We start from the raw sequence: 18,169 nt of genomic DNA on the forward strand, positions 1-18,169 counted from the left end.
TATTGTGATTGTATTTTGCAACTGTTTTTACTTTAATTTGTTTAGATGCAGCATTAAATTAAATGGAACTAGTCTCCCATAAGATCAAGGATATGAACAAGGAAAAAGAGAGATGGTTCAGAGAAAAACCAGGGTTAGCAGGAAACAAACTTTGAATAAAGTCTTCACCGTGGAGAAACAGCATAGTGAGTAAATGTATTTGGAAGCTAATGGAGGTAGAGATGAGAGTGAAATAGGAGGCAAAAGCATACATTTATCCTAAACACTTAGCATGTGCTGGGTCCCCTGCACAGGCCTTCACATAGATCATCTCAGTAGGGCTACAGCAAGGATGTGCATATGGGTTTGCGTACAGATGAAAACTAGTCTTGACTCAAAGGTCACCTTCTCCCCAATGCCAACAGGCAAATTCTTCTTGCCTTCTTTCTGTTCTGTATTGTTTTCCCTTCAAATTAATAACTACTTAACTTATTATGTATGGGGCTGTCTGAAAAGTCATGAAGTACTTTTCTTTGTTTTTCTATGCAAAAAATGTCATGACTTTTGCAACAACATAAAAATTTACCCTCTTGTCTCATTTATTGTCTTCTGCACAGGCAACAAAGAACCAAGAAGTAGGAGCTTGTGTTGTTGTTGTTGACTACCACTATATATTCAAAGCCTGAAGCGCAGAGCAGGTGCTATTGTATGCATGGATATCTAGGCAAAGAAGAGAATAGGAGTTTGGCTCAGGTCTTTGTGACTCCAATCTTAGTTTCCTCCTTATTTCATGTTGTATTAACCATGGTTCTATTTACATAGTGCTAGCAGCTTCAGTTGAGTTGGACTTCGGGAAAATCAAGCACTCTAGTTGTGTAGCATCACTCATACCAGCAGCTCAGCTCAAATTGCTTTCTAGGAGTGCTCATTAGGGTTCTGCAACGAAAGTGTCCGAGGCCAAAGACTTGGGGTAGTGCTGTCAGCTCTCATTCACTCCTGCAGAAGCTCTATACACATTAGCAGGTTCCGAGGTTGAAGAATTCTGCTGCAGTAAAGAGGTTGGATGAATGCTTAATTCTGCATTGATATCCTTTTTTTTTAATTAAAAGGAACTCTTTTTTGAGCAAAATTATTAATATTTTAAGGAAGTCGAGGTGCATCTCTCTCGGTTTGGGGAACACAGATGTTGCAGACAAAACAACTAGCTGATTTCTTAAAACAGATATATAATACCTTCCAATACCTGTTCCAATCAGGCATTATGTTACTATGAATAGCTGAATTCCATTGTATTGTCTGTTTGAGGATAAATCTCCCCACTTCAGGGCTAGTGATTCCCCCTTTATTTCATTTAGAGAGGCTGTGATTTCTTGAGCACCACTGTCTTTTAGAAATATAATGTGAAGCAGAAATGTAATTTAAAAAATTTTAGTGACTGTATTCACAAAAAGCAAAAGGAAATAGATAGTTGAAATCAATTTTAACAATATATTTTGTTTAGCCTACTAATTCCCCAATATTATTTTGACATGTAACCAATACAATTATTAATGAGACATTTAATATTGTTTTATTTGTACTAAGTCTTCAAAATCTGGTGTGTATTTAACACTTAGAGCACATTTCAAGTGTGTTTTAGCCATATGTGACTGTTGGCTACCATATTGGACAGCACTCTGAGAGCAGGTGCTGGCTAGCTATAGCCAAGGGCCAAATCCAGACTGTCACCTGTTTTTGTAAATAAAGTTTTACTAGGACATAATCATGTTCATCATTTTATACACTACCTATGGCCTTTTTTCATGCTATAGGAGCAGAAGTGAGTAGTTATAGCAGATCACATGGTACAAGTAAAGCCTAAAATAGTCATTGTCTTCTCTTTTACAGAATGTTTGATGGCCTCTGACCTGAAGGATTATTTTTTATTTTCATATTCTTTATTATGGTCATTCTCATTAAAGGCCTTTGCCACCAGGAGCAGGAGATGGTGCACCTGGTAGCATTATACATGAGAACCTGGGTTCAAGACCAGAGGGTCTCCATCTGTAAGGGGAAGTTTCATAAGCAGTAGAGCAGTTCTTGAATCCTTTCTCTCTGTCTCTTTCTTCCACTCTCTCTTTCTATCTCTCTGATTATCACCCTCTATAAAAAAAAAGAAGAAGAAGAAAAGAAAATAGGGGGGGAAATGATGGCTGACAACAGTAGTCAAGTCCTGCAGGCACCAAGCCTCACCAGTAGCTCTGATAGCAAACACATAAACACACACCAACATCACCATCACCACCACCACCACCACCACCACCACCACTACCACCACCACCACCTTTGTCACACTACCAAATTCTACATAGTTCTGTCCTGGGTTTCCTTTGTGCTAGTCCCTGTTTTCACCCACCTCCTTGGCTAAGGGTACCAGGTCCCCCTGATGCTGTTCTTGCCCCAGACTTCTATCCCAGAGGTGTCTTCTGTATGTGGCCACATTCCACCTGCCACTTTCCCCTGTTCAAAATGCACTCTTGTCTTCTACCTCCAAGCTTAGCTGATGCCTGATCCAACAAACAGGTATTTTATGCATCTTCATCAACCCTTGCTTCAGTTTCCAGCACAAGAACAAGACTTTGAAAGAACTGATCCTATCCAGGACTCCAATTTCCCCTACTGCTCTATCTTTTGCTTTTCAAGTCCCAGATACACTCAGCCTCTCTCACATATAAATGTCATGCTTGACCATCCTCTTGGACTTATAACATGCTTTGTTCTCTTCTCAGCTTCTCCCCCACCTTCCCCCATCTTAATTAAAGACCTATTCTATGAAACATCTGTCCCAGGAACCCTCTTCTGAACTGGACCAAGTTAGGAACTCTTACTAGTTGGTCTTTAGCACCCTATACTTGCCTTACACTTTGTTCATTGCACTTTTCATTATTATACTTTTTATTATTCACTTTATTATTATTTGCAGGCTCAGCATGCCTATAAAATTAATCCATTTGATTCAAGAAGTCACTCATTTTCCTTCTTCTGATTTTTCTTTTACTTGCTAGGACAGAAAGAAATTGAGAGGAAAGAGAGATAGAGTGGAAAAGAGACACTTGCAGCCCTGCTTCACCACTTGTGACACTTCCCCACTACAAGTGGGAACTAGGGACTTGAACTCACATCCTTGAACACAGTAATGGGTGTGCTCAACCATGTGCACCATAACCCCGCCCCTCCACTTTTTATAATTATGTAATTGTGTGTGTTTTTTTTTGACACCTGCAGACCTGCTTTACTGCCTGTGAAGCGGCTCCCCTGCAGGTGGGGAGCCGGGGGTTCAAACTGGGATCCTCACGCTTGTCCTTGCACTTTGCGCCACGTGTGCTTAACCTGCTGCGCTACTCCCATAATTATGTAATTGTTTATCACTCTGCTTCCCTACACTGCAAATTCCAAAGAGCTGGAAATCCACCACTATACCCCCAACCATCCAGCACTGCAGTGTGTCCTACAATAAGTACAATAAGTACTCAATAAATATCATTTGAAAGAATGAAATGTGATGCAGTCCAGAGACAAGTAGAATTCTGACATTGGCACTGAACTTCTGTATCAACATTTTCCAGCATCCATTTGACTAATCCATTGAGAAGACCATTGTCATGAATGCCAAAGTCATTGCTGAAGCTTCTGAAACTTCTGTCAGCCATCAGCTTCTGTTAACCAGAAAGGTCAGGGGAGACATATTTCCTTGAAGCTCTCCTCAAGTAGAGGTGACTGGAACCCCTGCTATATCCCTGCCTTAGGCTGGAAGTATCGCTAGAGCACATGCATGCCTGTGTGTACCTGGAAGGAGAGGAGAAGTGGTATTCTGAAGGCCTGTGATCCTTTGAGAGAGGTGCCTTCCTTAGGAACCTCCATCAGTAAGTGCAGGAGTGTTTTGTTTGTTTGTTTGATTGATTTTGCTACCAGGGTAATTGCTGAGGCTCAGCGCCAACTCTACAAATCCATGGCTCCCAGTGGCTATTTTTTTTTCCCTTTCTATTTTACTAGATAGGACAGAGAGAAATTGAGAGGGGAGAGAGAGAAAGACACCTACACACCTGTGTCACCATTCCTGAAGTGTCCTTTCTGCAGGTGAGGAGGAAGGACTTGAGCCCAGATCCTTGCACATTAGTAACATGCACTCAACCTAGTGTGCCACTGCCAGACCTGGCCCCAAGTAAGTACAGTAGTATTCTGGGGCTCAGTGTAACTCCCCCAAAAGCTCAACTCATGGCTACTTTAAGACGTGTCAGTTGTGCTCATGCCCAGGTTCCAGGCTGTTAGTGTCTTGTGCTGGGTGCTACCTCATGGTTCCTCCAGCTCCCCTCTGCACCCTTGCCCACCCTAATCTTTCCAATAGAATCCTTTGTCCAGTGACATCCTTAGGGCCTTCCAATCCTAGGCTCTGTTCCCTGCCTTCCCTCCACCCAGACAGGGACAGGGAAGTCCTTTTAGGATGGCCACAAAGGCCCTTTGTTTCTAGCAGTTTTGTCCTTGTGAGTGATGCAGAAAGAAGCACGTTTAGGGAGAAGGGGGGGGGGGGAGTTTGATGAGGATTAACAAATGTCTAATGAATTCAAATCTGTGACATAATAGAGCTGGGTAAATATATTTTAAGTAATCAGTGTGGATTACTGACGAAGAAGTGACTATTGAATCTTAATTAAAATTGTATTCTGAGAACTGTCACTTAATATATTATGCTAACAGCCAAACAAAAAGCTACTTAAACCCCAAGTTGGGTGGGAGGTGAGGGGATTGGGTGAATGCATGTAATTATAGCACACCAGGGACTGGATGGCAATGGGGGGCTTCCCTCTTTCAAGCAGAGATTTGCCAGAATGCCAGAAGGAGCACCCTGGGTCCCTCTAAGCATCTGGAAACAATGTTAGTGGTGGATGGTGCGGTGGAGGGAAGAAAGGGATTAGAAAGAGGGGGTTGATATTAGAGACAAAGGAAGGGATGAAAGCAGGCAGGAGGGGCCACAGGATCATCTGAGAGAGGTGTGCAGGGATCAGGAGAGAGGAGGCTGGGTGGTGAAATGGATGCTGGTATCAAATGTCAGGATCAGCCTTCAGAGGAGGGATCCAACTGCAGAGGAGCCAGAAAGCTTGTCTGCCTGGAATGTGTATAAGCAGGTCTGGGCCTGGGAGGAGGAGGGGTGGGAAGGAGGAGGAGGAGACATGAAGACATGGAGGTTGTGGGGTATTGCTAACAGAGCCAGAAACAGAGACACTGAGAAAGGAAGAGAGGAAAACCCCCAACCCACCCACAACTGCAGTGCCCTAGAAACTCTACAAGGCTCTGGAAGTTTGTTTACCCAGGGTAGAGTGTGCTTTCCCTCTGCCTCCCTTGGCTTCTTCCTGCTGTCTTCACAACAAGGTGAGTACTGCCATAGGTTCCTTTATAAGTACCGCACTCTAACCGATTGAACCACTGGAGCTCTGCCATTTGTTCCTAAGTCCCTGTAGTGTGGTTAGAGAAAGGAACCCTTAGCTGAATAGTTTGAGCAGTGAGCAGTCTGCCCACCCATACCACACAAGTCTTATTCTCTTACATTTTAACCACTGGGAAGCCAGGAGAGATATAAGGGAGGGGTGGGGGCTGGCCGGCTGGGCTCTCCTGGTTCTGCAGAAAGGAACCACAGTTGTCTGTGAGCACTGTGTGGCTCCAGGATGTGACTGGAATGGAGAAAGCCTTCTGGAGGCTTCCATGGGCCTGGGGTACACGGTATAGCTAGTTGCCTCCACTAGGGGATTGTTTAATGACCATTGAGGGCCCAGTTGTTCCACTGAGTGTGGACATCTGTGTGTCCTGCTAGAGGCTGTGCCTGCAAGAGACGCTGGTGTTCTCAGGAGCAGAAGCTGAAGGGACTTGGAAACACTCACCTCCCAAGCCAGGATGGCGGTGAGACTCTGTCTCTGTCTCTTCCCCCACTTCTCTTTCTCTCTCTCTCTCTCTCTCTCTCTCTCTCACACACACACACACACACACACACACACACATACACACATACCACATAGATATACACACACACCGTGAACGTTCACACAGGCATACATGTGCACTTTGAATGCACACTGACAATAAACACAGTGTTGGGGAGCTAGGCTGATGGTTTGCAATCAGAATCTTCAGATGGGATTTTATATTTAAGACTGAAAGGGAAAATGAAAGATGAGGACAGAGTGAAAATGAACAGATGTGGGAGCAGCAAAGGAAAGTTCTTCCTTTCCAGGACCACAGACTGCACCCTCCTCCCCCTGTATCCTGTAGGCCTGGCCTCCCTGTCAGACGCACCTCAAGGTATTCCAGACAGAAGAGGCAACATTTAGCAGATGGCTGACACGATATATGTGCTATCTCTCCACCCTGATTTCCATTTAAAAGATACCTTAGCAACCAGCAACGGAGCCACCTGCCCCTAGAGCCTGTAAATCAAGTGAGATGCCTGTCTCTGCTTCAGGTAAAAAAGAAATAGCCCCTCCAGGGTGCTCAGGGCCGGCAAAGTGTGAATTAATAAGAGCGGGAGGGACTGGAGAGGCAGCTGCCTGAGCCTCCTTTCCAGACATGCCCTCCCAGATCCCTGGCTGCTCTTCTATAGTAAATCACATCACCTAAGGCAAGTTCTGGAAGGCCTGGCTCTGGAGCCAGGGGGTGGAGGGGGAAAGGATGCAGGACTTCGAGACTCAGAGTAAAGGGGATGCTTTCTGACCGAGGGGTTGATATGTGGTAGCCTTGTCTGCCAACACCCCACCACACACTCAGACACACACTCCCACACACACCTGTGTGGTTGTCAGGGTTCGAAACTTCCAGCCCTGTCAAACCACATCTCCAGCCCCTCCACCTCCCACACCTGCAGGGAGTAAATGCCCAGGGCTTTTCAGGATAAGAAAAATGAGCTGGCATCAGAGCTGATTTCTCAAGCTCCCTCCCTGATGCTGTTCTGTACAAGGATGGATCCTTCTAGCATCCTGAGAAGAGAGAGAAGGAGATCTCAGTGAGTATGCATTGGAGAGGAAGCTAGCTTCTGACCTCCCAGACCTCCCAGAACTCCCAGACCTCCCAGTCTGATGGGGAAGCATAACTCTTGACCTCAAATAGTTCCTGCAACATCAATCAGTCCTAATGTCAGTTACAGATTCTACTTCAAAGACAGCAAGAGAGATTGGGAGAAGGGGGCCAGGTGATGGTGCACCTGGTTAAGTGTACACATTACAATGTACAAGGACCTGGGGTTCAAGCCCCCAGTCCCCACCTACAAGGGAAAGACTTCACAAGTGGTGAAGCAGGGATGCAGGTGTTTCTGTCTCTCTTCCTATCTCCCCCTTCCTCTCAATTTCTGGCTATCTCTATCAAATAAATTAATATATATATATATATATGTAGAGAGAGAGATTGAAAAGGAAGATTAAAGGTCACATCCTCAAGGATGTTCCCCCACATTCAGAAGGACCTACTTTCCTGACTAGAAGAAGACCCCAGAAAGATGGATAAAGAGCATCCATATTCTGTCCCCCAATAAGACCATGGAACTAGAGTCCAAATCCTGAATTCCCAAAATCATTTCATAAACTAGCAAAAAAAAAAAAAAAAAAACCTAGTGTTAGTATCAGCAAGAGGCAAGTAAAAGAGAAATGGTGTCTAAAACATCAAAATGGCAGAACGAACCTATTTAGTCTGTTTAAACTTCCATTGTGCAAGATAAGCAGTTGTTATCGTAAGTAAGTTATTAAGCTCAAAACTGCTTCTTTCTCTGTTCTCAATGACAGCATTATGCCTTCGTGTGAACGCATCCGTAATCACCTTCATTGTGCAGCAGTGTAATTATGTGTTTCCCTGTCTTCTACTCCATTCACCTGGGAACCCCTTCTTGGCAGGGACTGTATTTGTGCATCTCTGAATTCCTAGTTGAAGCCCAGTGTCTGGCTCAAAGTAGGCACCTGGGACATGTCTGATAAGAGAATGAATGAGTGAGCTAGTAAGTGAAAGAATAAATGAGTACTGAGGCACAAACTGCCCCTTGACATCTGGGTACTCAGTGCATGCTGACTTGCTGCAGGAGTGGGCTCGCCCTGGTCTGGGGTGCAGAACCCCAGAGAGCAGCCCTGGAGGTGCCATCAAGAGGCACAGAGGGGAGGTTCTTCTACTTTCTTACCCTTTCTGTGCAACTGATCAAAGACTCTGTCTTACCTCGTGGCTAGGACCAATCTGATCTGTCAGCTGCAAATGCTTTATTCTCCATGGTTGCCTGTGATCTGTCCATGATTACATTTTTTTTTTCCATCAGGGCTCTTCTGCTGATGCTCAGTGCAAGCACTATGAGTCAGCCATTCCCAGTGATCAGTCCCTCACTTCCCTTTCTTTTCTTTGATAGAGGCAGGGAGATGTAGAGAAGGGGGTAAAGAGAAAGAGAGAAATAGAAACCAGCAGCACTGCTACACCATTAATGAAGTTTCCCCCATAGGTGGGGATGGGGGCCTTAAGCCCAGTCCTCAAGCATAGTAACGTGTACCTACCACTGCCTGACCCCATGGGGACATTCTTTCAGCACAGCTTCTTTGAGGTCTCTGATAGTACTGACCCCAGTTGCCCTTCTCAGTGTCAGCTCTGAACATAACCCATATTGACTCCCTCCCTTTTCTCTCTCACCTCCACCGCTACTGGCACTGTGCCTCATATCAGCCCTTCCAAACCACATACACTGCAGTTGTGTTTTAGGACCACTACCAGGGAATCCAGCCTAAGGCACTGCTTTTAATTAGAATTGTGATTATATTTGGTACCGATTCAGCCTGGGTCACTGGAGAAATGTCAGGACATGGACATGAATCAAATGAAAGTTAGGGGCCCATTCTTAGCCCATAACTAATGAAAGCTAGGAACTTAGAATCAGGAGGATGACAAATGTTTTATGACTTTGCTTGTACAAAGTATAGAAAGACACCAAGCTAATGAAAGGACTGGATAAAATTTAAAAAGGGAGTGTGGTTTAGACTAAGGGTCCAAATTAGAAGTTACTAGAAAAGAAAGAGGGAGGATATGTAAATCAGGTAAAATTTTTATCTTTTTAAAGATGCAATTTTTATTAATAGGAAGTAGAGTAGAAAAAGAGAGAGGGAGAGAGGCATCACTCTAGCCCAGATGATGCTTGTGCTCCAAATTACAATACTTTGTCCACTACATCACTGCCCAGGCCTCAAAGGGGTCCATTTTTAGTGGAGAATAGCACTGGAAATTGAGTGGCGATCTTAATTATAGTCTATATGAATCTTGATTTATAATGACACACAGCTGAAGCTCATCTGTTATCAAGTAGCACTACTTCAGTTGGAAAAATAAATAAAACTAATGACTTAGTAAAAGAAGGAAACCTTAGTTTCCACACAAATGGTTATGTTGAATGGAAAATATCTGCTCAGTATTCACAGCCAGGGGTTTGCATTGTTAGCCATGTTTCTTCTTTCTTCTTCTTTTGAAAAGATAGCTTACTTTTCCATAATACATACTAGAGAGAGAACAGAGAACCATTTCATCATGTGCAATACTGTAGATGGAAGTGTCACAAATGCAAGGCCTGTGCCCTGCCACTGAGCCACCTCCTCAGCCCCTCTGTTGTGAGTAACTGGTTGTGAATGAGGGAGGCCCACTGTGAATGGGTGTGGGGTGAATGGAGAGGTGTGTGTTGAGCAAGGGAGGGAGCAGGCGTGGCTGGCTGATGCATCTGGAGGCGCTGGGTGTGAAGGTGAGGGGGTGTCTCCTGAATGGAGATGAAGAAGTTAGCTAGTGAGTGAACTGGGTGTACATGAATGGAAGGAGGGCTGTGTAGGGGAGGTAGACTCAGGCTTCACAACCCGCCCCCCAGCACCACCTCCATGTGAATGAGTCTGTGGGGTTCAAGGTGTATAAGGAGAGGAGGAGAGGCAATGTAGTTTTCTGGGCTTTGATGCAAACAAATGCAGCTTGGCTGCTGTGTTGTGAGCTGTAGATGCATTAATCCCTGTGATTGGTCCCTGCTTTGAGGATGCTGACAGCCCAGGAGACCCATAGCTCTTAGCATCAGTTTAGATCTTAGCACCTCTCCCTGTTGCTGCCATCAGTCTCCACTACAGCCTTTAGGTGAGAGAGAGAGAGAGAGGGGGAGAGGAAGAGGGAGAGAGAGAGGAAGAAGAGAGAGAAGGAGCAGGAGAGGGAGAGGGAGGAGAGGGAGGGGGAGGGGGAGGGAGAGGGAGGGGGAGGGGAGGGGGAGGGGAGAGGGAGAGGGAGAGATACATACATCTGATTTCACACAAAGATTTTTTTTTTTTACACTAAGGCTATCATTATTAGAGTTTCCAGCCTGCATCATTCCACTGTTCTTAGTGGACTTTACCTTCCTTTTCTCTCCTTTTCTTCCCTTTCCTCTTTTCTTTTCTTTTCTTTTCTTTCCTTTTCTTTTCTCTTTCTTTCTCTCTTTTTCTCTCTCTCTTATTTTTTCTCCCTCCCTCCCTTCCATCCTTTCTCTCTCTTTTTCTTTCTTTCTTTCTTTCTTTTTTTCTTTCTTTCTCCTTTTCTTTCTTTCTTTAGTACTTTCTTTTTCCTTCCTTCTTTCCTTTATTCCTTCTTTTTTCTTCCTCTCTTATATTTTTATTCCTTCCTTCCTCCCTTTTTATTCTCTCTTTTATAAAGAGTGAGAGACAGAAAGGGAGAGAGAGATTGAGAAGAGGGACACCACAACATTGCTAAGTCATTCCTGAAGTCTCCCTATGCAGATGCCCCCGTGTGGTGGCTGGGGCCTGGAACCTGGGATCTCGTACATGGCAAAAGTGAAGTGTATATTCTTCTGGATAAGTTATCTCCCAAACCCCAAGGCACTTCGTTTTTATTTACTTTGATTCAGTCATGACTTACCAGACCCTTTCTCAAAAATCCCCTCTGCCTCTTTTTCAAGCCTCTTTTCAATTCTACTACTTAAAGCCTCAGGGCAGAAGCCAGCTAGAAACCCTAGTGACCATTCTTTTCCTCAGAAGGTAAGTCAGGAGAATGTAGTTAAGCGGGGATACATGTCCAGTCACTGGGGCCATGCCTGTCCTCTCTCCCTGGTCCATGGACTTCCCCAGCAGACTCATACCCACAGGACCAGCCCTCACCATCTTGATTCTCTCATCTTGCTTGGGATCACAGCACAACCTGAGAACCACTGACTCCCCAGCACTACCTCCACAACCCCTGACCTGTCCCCCCATGCCCACACTCAAGGGAGCCAGTCCATGTGGGCTCTTTCTAGGCCTGAGCTAATGAAGGGAGCAGTGGGGTGGATAATTTAAGGCAGCAGATTATCCCAAACTCATTTCCATTTATCTGGGGAATGCTCGCTCTATGATTAACTTTCCTTGTTACGTCTGGCTCGGACAAAAATGAAAATTGGCTTTTCTTTCTCAAGCCACTCAGGCTGTGAGGTAGGCAACAACTGGCTAGCAGTCAAGTTCACACTGGCTGAAAGATGTAATTAGGGGCTGATATACATGTAGGATATTCGCCTTAGAGGTCACCAGAGGCAGGGGTTCTGATCCCTCTCCTCAGAATGGGGTTCCCTGAGGACAAGGTATGTCTCCCCTTAGACTGGGGCTCCCTGAGTATCCTGAATACTTTGCACAGTTCTGCCTCCCTGATATGCAGCGGATGTCAGCAGTGCTATCTGCCTTTGAGGTTCCAGGTGGGGGTCCCCAAAGTAGTCCTTCCTGGCAGTCTGCAGGGCCAGCCTAGGGCCAGGCATCATTAAAGCTCACAGGACACCCTGAGGGAACACCATTGCATTGCACCAGCCTGCGGTTCTATCCCTATCCTGTTATTCTGCATTAGGCATCACAGCGAGCAAAGCCTAGGCAATTTTGGACTCCTGACAGCTCTCTGATTACTAAAACAAAAGCAAATTCAGAAAGTCAAATTGGCTTTTTAATGGAGAAATTATTTGCTTGTTTCATTTTGCCTGCTGGAGGGTAGCAGGGAGAGGCCTACACCTTAGGGAGCAGAGTGACATGCAAAGGATCTCACATGCCACCTCCAAGGTCTGACTATTCTTGGATTTGCTCAACAGAGTCCTCATCTGGTGGCCAAGGTGACACACAGAAGTAGAAGCATTTTAGTTGGGGCTGCCTATTTTCACTGTATTATAGCCTCCTTCCCTACAAATCCCCTTATTAACAGAAGGCTTGTATTTTACTTATCTGTGGTACATGTCTAGAAGGAGAGACAGAGACCAGAGAACTGCTTCAACATATGCAGTGCTGGAGCTGAAACCCAACTATCCAAAATGCAAGGCCTGTGCCCTATTGCTGAGCCACCTCTCCAGCCTCTCACCCAAAAGGAAGCCAAGACAGGCTGTTCCATCTCACATGCAAGCAATCATTAAAAGCGAGGTTGGGGAGGTAGGGTAGAAGTGTTCTGTCCTCTAGAAGTAGCAAGTGGAGGGTGGAGGGCACTCTAGTCCAAGAAGGAGCAGAACAAAGAGACCAAGAGTATATAATCTGGGTTCTTCCATTCTCTCCCACCCCCATCCTCCCCTTTCTTCCTTTTCTTTCTCCCTTTTATTCTTCCTTGTGTTGCCAGGGCTTCATTGGGGCTTTGCTATAGCATTGCACCTGCATGGTTCTACTGCTACCAGCACTATTTTTTAAGAGAGAGAAATGTCGCAGCACTGTTCTATTGCTCATGAATCTTCTTTCCCTTTGCAGTGTGTATCTCTGGCCAATGTGGTGGCCAGAGTTACACACTACATGGCAAAGTGTGTTCTCTATTAGGTGGGCTATCCCCTAGTCCTCTGAGTTCCTTTTACTTCCTGCCTTCTCACCCACTTCTTGGAACCTCTCCGTGATAACACCAGAAAGTCAGAGACTCACGGAGTCTACATGAGGATGTACAAACCTATCAGGCTCCGAACCACAGGAGAAGGTGGAGCATTTTGTTGGAGGAACAAATGGAAAATAGCCCTTACACAGAGAGAGATGGTGTGTGTAGGGGAGGAGGGGGGAGGGAGGAATAGGCAAAAATGAATGAGTTCAATGAAACAATAAATCCTCAGACTCAAGAGCAACATATATGAATTCAATCTGGTTTTGCCCATCCCACTACCCAGTCTTCTTAAACACTGACAGGCTGATCCTGTCAAAGTCGCTGTTGCCACCAAGGTGGCACATTTAAATTTTTATTGTGAACACCAGGCTCCATTACCCTGGGATTTGCTCTCTGCATTCCTAATATTGTCTTTTCCCATGCAGGGTTGAGAGCTGGTTGCCTCCTATCTTCAGCCTCCTGAGCCCCTATCCTGGATCTGCCCTAGATGTTAGCAATCTGCTTCTCTTTGGGACTCAACTGGGCAAGAGGTGTGTGTGTGTGTGTGTGTGTGTCTGTGTGTGTGTGTGTGTGTGTGTCTGTGTGTGTGTGTGTGTGTGTCTCTGTGTGTGTGTGTGTCTGTGTGTGTGTGCATGTTTCATCTACTCAAGTCCATCCATGTCCAGCCCTAGTTTGATGAACTAAGTGGGGAACAGTGCAGACTCAGGCTTGCTTAACACCCTAGTTCCTCCAGTGTGAGGGAAGACCTCAGCTGTCACCTTTTCTTTCTTTCTTTTTTTTTCCTCCAGGCCAGATACATTTTTTTCATTTGTTTTTGATAGGTTACTTTATCAGAGTAATAGACATTTTTTATTTTAATTTTTTTAGATTTTATTTACTTATGAGAAAGATAGGAGGAGAGAGAGAAAGAACCAGACATTACTCTGGTACATGTGCTGCCAGGGATTGAACTCAGGACTTCATGCTTAAGAGTCCAATGCTTTATCTACTGTGCCACCTCCTGGACCACAGTTGTCACCCTTTCTGAAAACCTTATAGGGTTTCTCTTTACAGTTTTATTTTCAGTTTGTAGACTCATCTGCCCTGCCCTTTAGTCCTTCATTTTTCCCTTCCTGTCCATTATCTTTTTCTTCCCTTCTTTTTTATTATTTATTGGGGGAATTAATGGTTTACAGACAATAGGAAAATACAATAGTTTGTACATGTGTAACATTTCTCAGTTTTCCACATAACAATTCAACCTTCTCTAGGTCCTCCTCTGCCATCATGTTCCAGGACATGAACTACCCCCACCCACACCCTGCCCCCAGAGTCTTCTACTTTGGTGCAATATACATAACTCAGTCCAAGTTCTGCTTTGTTTTTTCTTATTTTTCAACTTTAAAAAAATTTATTTATTGGGGAATTAATGTTTTACACTTGACAGTAAATACAATAGTTCGTGCATGCATAACATTTCCCGTTTTTTCCATATTCAACTTTCTTATCAGTAGTGATTTAGTAATGATTGATAAGATTGTGGGATAAGAGGGTACAATTCCATATAATTCCCATCACCAGAGTTGTATATCCTATCCCCTCCACTGGAAGATTCTCTATTCTTTATCCCTTTGGGAGTATGGACCATAAATTTCTATCAGGTACAGAAGATGAGGTCTGGCTTCTGTAATTGCTTCTCTGCTTGACATGGGCATTGACAGGTCAATCCATAAACTCAGCCTTCTTTCATCTTTCCCTAGGCGGGTAGGGCTCTGGGGAGGTAGGGTTTCAGTACACATTAGTGAGGTTGTCTGCCCAGGGAAGTTAGGTTGCCCTTTTCTTCCTTTCTTTCATTTAGTTTCTGCCTGTCTTAAATGTCTCTTCCTTTCCTTTTTCTCAGGAGGAGTTTATACACCTGTGTTTGATGAGTAATCTAGCAGAAAAGAAGAAGTGTTATACTTTGTACATGCTTTCATTTCAATCACATGCAATAGTCACACAATAGTATTTATCCATTTCAAATGTAGAGCATCTGAGTCTCAGGAAGTTCATGTAACTTGTTCTAACATGTAATACCAAAGACTAGGCTAGACTCCCAGCCTCAGTGTGCTCTGCTCCAACATGGAAGACACAGCTCTCAACATAGACAGAAAGGACAGTGATGAAATGCTACTCTAATTCTGCCCTAGACATCCTGCCTCTCAAGGGCAACGGAAGACTTGTTAAAAGAGGTGATGCTGATCTTGGCCTTGAGTGGCAGACAGGAGGGAAGATTTTAGTAATTCAAGTTATTCATCTTAACCAGAATATTCTATAAGAAGATTAAAGTTACTGTGTCTTAGTAGACAGAAGGGGACCTACAAAATGGATAGAACCCATGGTACAGGCACCAAGCCCCAGCAATATCCTGAAGGCAAAACAAAAACAAAAACAAAAAAACACACCTTTTTTAAAGAAGATCCTTCTGAAGAGCTCAGTTCGAGAAGTTCTGCCTGAAGAAGTTGGACTCAGAGATGAGGTGACAGGTGGTGAACACATGAATTCTGGAGTCACAAGTTAAGGATTCCCCTGTGCTGGGATCCTGGCTCCACTCCTCACTAACCTAGTAGTGATGGGCCAGTGGCAGGACCTCTCAGTGCCTTGGCTTCTTCTTCTCACTTGATGTAATCCCAACATTGTTGTGAAGCTTAACTGAATTACATTATATAAAACTCTTAAGATATAGGGTCAGGCTGTAGCACACCAGGTTGAGTACACACATTACAGGGCTTGAAGACCTAGGTTCAAATTTCTGGTCCCCATCCTCTAGGGGATGGGGGGAACCTTTAGGACTGGCAAAGCAGTGCTACAGTTGTCTCTCTCCCCTTCTTTCTCAATTTCTCTCAGTCTCTTTCCAAAAATTAATCAACTAATTAACTAATTAATTAAACATTTACAAAACTCCAAAGCAGTGCTATACACTCAGTAAAATCCTAAAACAGTGTCACCCATTGTCATTCTTATTCTGTAAACCCTCTTTAAGCTGAAATGGTTATTCTCAAAGAGAAGCTTTGGTGAAGAAATGGATTTTATATTGCCACTTTACAAAAGGCTAAAATGCAAAACATATTCATAGAACTCAGCACTCCCAGGGGACACTGTGACAACTTTAAGAGATTCCATATTGCCAGTTATCTGGGTAGGAGTTAATGCAGGTAAAGCTGGGGTCGTAAGCAATAAATAAATCTTCTTCCAACTCCAGAGTGTGGGCTCAGGGGGAGTTTGTGTAGCTGCTTCCAGAACCAAAGGAGAGATGACTGAAGATAGAAAGATTTCTTCCTTCCTTCCTTCCTTCCTTCCTTCCTTCCTTCCTTCCTTCCTTCCTTCCTTTCTCTTTCTTTCTTTCTTTCTTTCTTTCTTTCTTTCTTTCTTTCTTTCTTTCTTTCCTCTCTCTTCTTTCTTTCTTTTTCTTTCTTTTTTTTTTTTTAGTGGAGAAAGAAAGTAGCCCTCAAAGAGAAAAGTGGCTAGGTGTCAGATACGTCATAATATAGCTCTGTTGGAGGGATTTTCTGGACATCCACAGATATGGGGTCACAGGAGATCAATGTTGTTGTCCCTCCTCTCTGATCACTCTAGTCTTTTCTTTAATGTCCTCATGATCTCTTCATTGGCTCAGTCACTCAGGTTATGTGCATTTATTGTACTATATCATTAACTGATGTAAATATTTATTAAACACTTGCTGGACTGGGTCACATACAATCAGAAAAATAGCTTCTTTTTGCATCCTGTCCTCTGGGAAGCTGGGATCTCGCAAATGCTGCCAACATAGAGGAGAGAGAAAGAGAGCTATGCAGGTAGGGGAAGGGGGACAGAGTAATATCTGTCCAGCTTCCTCCTTGGAACTAGAACTCACAGAGATGCAAGGCTGTGCCTCTGCTCAAACTGGGACTTTCTGAAGATAGAGTTATGTCTCCACTCAGGTTAGGGCTTCATGTTAATTATTCCCTGATCATGATAACAGTTCTTTATAATCTTTGTATGTACACTTGTCCTCATACAAAGGAAAAATACAAAAATACCCCCCCCCCAGTTTCTCATTCATTCCATGCTATGAATGTGTCCATCCCTTGCCTCAGTTTCCCCGGAGTCAATGTGAGCATTTAAAGCATTAAAATTGTTATGATGTTCTTTGGCAACCATAGACCCAGGAGTGAGCTCATAGTCTACCCTTCTTTGTTGTGGCTTCACCACAGGTACAGCTCCTAACTAGTAACATAATTGTTGGTCTGTTTCTAAATTCTGCTTCTAAGACCCCTTCTGTTGCATTGCTTGACTGATGCTATGGTCTATTTACATAATCATTGTTTTGCCCGCACTGGTTTAATCCCCACTGGTTCGCACACTTTGCTTTTTCCTTCTCCCCAACCCCTATCCTACGTACATCCTCTTCTGACCTGACACTTCCGCCTCAGGAGATACATAGGACAAGATTGTGATTAGAGATAGCTAGATCACACTGCATTCCCGCTCAATAAAGATTGAACTGCATCCCACTCAGCCATGAGTCCCTGGTCGTCTCTCTACCGCCCGCAAAGCTAGCCCAGCACATAATAACATAACAGCAGAGTTTACACCAAATTCCAGGATGTTAAAGGTCATGTAAAGGTCAGTATGCTCCAGGGTTGGGGAGAGATCAGGATCTGGCTACTTGTGAACAGAGTTGACACAAACCACCCCTAACCTCAGGATTCAAGGGATTGCTCATTTGGAGAACGAAGTCATGACTTCTGCTCTTAATGGGAGAGGCTGAGGGACCAGTGCAGGGTTGAGGCTATGAGATGTATGTCTCTTCTGCAAGTTGCAGGGTTAGTGCTGAGCAAATAAATGTTCCTCTCTGAGACTTTACTTCAGTCATTCTCAAGTGGGTGAAAAAAGTAAGTATTCACATCAACAGAATGAAACTGGAGCCAAGAGCACCTTTTTTTCCCTTCTACCCACCCACCCCCCTTACCTCAAATGGACAATAAAAAGAAATTGTGTATTGAACCAAAGTAAAAGACTCTGGGGTGGGTGTGGGGGAGAATACAGGTCCAAAAAGGATGACAGAGGACCTATTGTTATATGGAAAACTGGGAAACATTATGCATGTACAAACTATTGTATTTACTGTCTAATGTGAAATGTTAAAATAAACAAACAAACAAACAAATAAATAAATAAATAAAATTGTGGACAATGAGATCCCTGAATCTTCTAGTCCTACCCTTTCAGGATTTTTATCTTGCTGCAAGACTAATGCATGAGTGATTAAAATATTAGTGGCTCATTATGTCAGATGAGAATTCTGCACTGCCTTAAACCAGAGGACTGA

At 44.0% G+C, this 18,169-nt stretch overlaps 1 protein-coding gene across 2 annotated transcripts in view; it reads right to left on the reverse strand.

Moving 5' to 3' along the window:
• The window catches only part of LRFN2 (leucine rich repeat and fibronectin type III domain containing 2), a 240,114-nt gene that overhangs the window by 45,835 nt on the left and 176,110 nt on the right, over nt 1-18,169 (reverse strand). The gene's annotated exons all lie outside the window — the stretch shown is intronic.

The sequence above is a fragment of the Erinaceus europaeus genome, chromosome 4 (assembly GCF_950295315.1).
Source record: "Erinaceus europaeus chromosome 4, mEriEur2.1, whole genome shotgun sequence".
Classification (NCBI taxonomy): Eukaryota; Metazoa; Chordata; class Mammalia; order Eulipotyphla; family Erinaceidae; genus Erinaceus; species Erinaceus europaeus.